Consider the following 2,772-nt stretch of genomic DNA (forward strand, 5'->3'; position numbering starts at 1 on the left):
TCTGCTGGATCACTTACAGGCTTCGATAGAGCTTTGGCAAATAAGGCATGGCTGAGAATGAGACAGAGATGATATGATCCATAAGCCCCAAATACCTATAGTACAGATACAGTTTGTACAGCTAATTGGCATTCCTTTAATCCCAGCATTTGGGAGGCAGGGGCAAGCAGATCTCTGTGAGTTCAAGGCCAGCCTGGGCTCCATAGAGTGACCCTGTCCAAAACGTAAAAGTTATCTGTTGCTGGAGAGATATGGGCTTGCACTCACACATACCAGAGCCAAAGAGGGGGCTAATCTATGGAGATGGGAACCACAGCCACTGACTGGAGCCAGGCTCTAAGGCAAGCAAGAAGCCTGGATCCTCAGGCTTGCTGTCTGCCGTGACTCTCATTTCCACACTTTCTCCAATCATACAAATGTTTATTGAATAAACATACAAATGAACACAGAGAGCTCCACAATTCCCAAAGAGAGGCTGACACACTGATAACCTGGATTGGAATGCAGATCGCTGTTGGATAGTGGCAGGGGCTCCTGGCACCGAACCTGTCTGTCATAGTCATCATTGTCACTGTCCCTGCCTTCTAAAAATGACCCTCCTCCAAGCAGTCTGTGCCCTCTGGAGGTAATTGGACCCCAACCGAGCTATAGAGTGGGGTGTGATTAGCTTTGGCCAGTTGCCTAGACAATGCTGTGGACATGGAGGTGAGACAGTCAGGGCTGCTTGACAGAGATTTTCTTGATTTTTCTTTCTTTTTTTTCTTTTTTTCACAGGCATATAAACTATTTATTAACAGCAAAGGCCCAGGGACTCATTTCTTCTTGGACACACCCACAGTGCGTCCCTGGCGGCCAGTGGTCTTGGTGTGCTGGCCTTGGACAAGAAAGCCCCAGAAGTGGCGCACCCCCCTTCGGGCTCGAATTTTCTTCAGTTGCTCCAGGTCCTCACGCAGCTTGTTGTCCAGGCTGTTGGCCAGAACCTGGCTGTACTTCCTGTCCTTCACATCCTTCTGTCTGTTCAAGAACCAGTCTGGGAGCCGGGCGGTGGTGGCACATGCCTTTAATCCCAGCACTCGGGAGGCAGAGGCAGGCGGATCTCTGTGAGTTCGAGACCAGCCTGGTCTACAAGAGCTAGTTCCAGGACAGGCTCCAAAACCACAGAGAAACCCTGTCTCGAAAAACAAAACAAAACAAAAAAACAAAACAAAACAAAACAAAAAGAACCAGTTTGGGATCTTGCACTGCCGGGGATTCTGCATGATGGTGATCACACGCTCCACCTTGTCCTCCGTGAGCTCTCCAACCCTCTTGGTGAGGTCAATGTCTGCTTTCCTCAACACCACATGAGCATATCTCCGCCCCACACCCTTAAAGGCAGTGATGGCAAAGGCTATTTTCCGTCGCCCATCGATGTCGGTGTTGAGTCCTCGCAAGATGTGCTAGAACTTCTCAGGAGGGCTCACGAAAGACATGGCGGCGGCACAATCAGCGTGTGTAGGCCTCCTGTGGAAAAGCTTTCTTGATTTTTCTAAAGGGCTTTGGGGAGCCAAGGATGTTCCTCAGTTCATGGAGTGTCTGCCTAGCAAACATGAAATCCTGGGTTCTATTATCAGCACAACATAAAACATGGTGGCACATGCCTGTAATCCCAGCATTTGGAAGGTGGAGGCAGAACAGTCACAAGTTCAAGGCCATCCTCAGCTACATAGTGAGTTAGAGGTCAACCTGGGCTACATGAGACCCTGTTTCAGGAGCTTTGAATTTGGCATCTCCTCAGAGGGTGATTCATGGCATTCTCCGATGACTCAGAAGTTCCTCTCCTAAGTGAACGTCCAAAGGGTTAAAAAACAGGTAGCCCAAGGCAATGTATGTACAGGTATGCACATAGAAGCACTGTATGACTTTTTAGCCATGACCAAAATGTGGAAATAGCCTCAGTGGGACAGATGAACAAATAAACAAATGTGGTCTCTTCACAGATTGGAGTGTGAGTCAGCCATATAACGGAAGGGAACGCTGATACACGGCAACGCACATGAACTTCAGAAACTCGAGCAGGAGGGAAGAAGAGGCAAAAGGCCAAAGACTGCATGAGTTCATTCATGAGATGTTCAGAAGAGATAAATCTAGGGACAGAATGAAGGGACCGAAGCCAAGGACCTCAGGGATGGGGGAATAGGGACTTTTCCATGGTTACTGGGTGTCTTGTGGGATGATGCAAAGGTTCTGAAGCTAGGCAGAGATAATGGGTACGGAGCACAGGAGAAAACATTAAAGACCGTTGACTTTCACCTTTTAAAATGGGTAGTTATATAGTTATTATTAATTTTACATCAATAATAATAATAACAAATAGAAATTCTTATAAGGATGTGGTTCTTATAGTAGCCAAACCTCCTTTTTGAAAATAATTTGTTTAACTTTATTTTATGTGCATTGGTGTGAAGGTGTCAGATCCCCTGGAACCAGAGTTACAGACAGTTGTGAGCTGCCATGTGGGTGCTGGGAATTGAACTCAGGATTTCTGGAAGAGCAGTCAGTGCTCTTAACTGCTGAGTCATCTCTCCAGCCCCATCAAACCTCTTTCTTTTTCATTATTAAGTTTTTATTGCTTTTATCTTATACGTATGCTCATATGTGCATGTGTGCAGGGCACATAGGACACGTATGGGGTCAGAGCGGGACTTTCAGGAGTCTGTTCTCACCTTCTACCATGTGGGTCCCAGGGATCAACCTTAGGTCCTCACCTCCCTGGCCCGGCCAAACCTTTCT

At 47.2% G+C, this 2,772-nt stretch overlaps 1 pseudogene; it reads right to left on the reverse strand.

Moving 5' to 3' along the window:
* Positions 1-770: 770 nt before the first annotated feature.
* On the reverse strand, positions 771-1,472 carry LOC102000466 (annotated as a pseudogene).
* Positions 1,473-2,772: the final 1,300 nt, after the last annotated feature.

The sequence above is a fragment of the Microtus ochrogaster genome, chromosome 2 (genome assembly GCF_000317375.1).
Source record: "Microtus ochrogaster isolate Prairie Vole_2 chromosome 2, MicOch1.0, whole genome shotgun sequence".
Lineage (NCBI taxonomy): Eukaryota > Metazoa > Chordata > Mammalia > Rodentia > Cricetidae > Microtus > Microtus ochrogaster.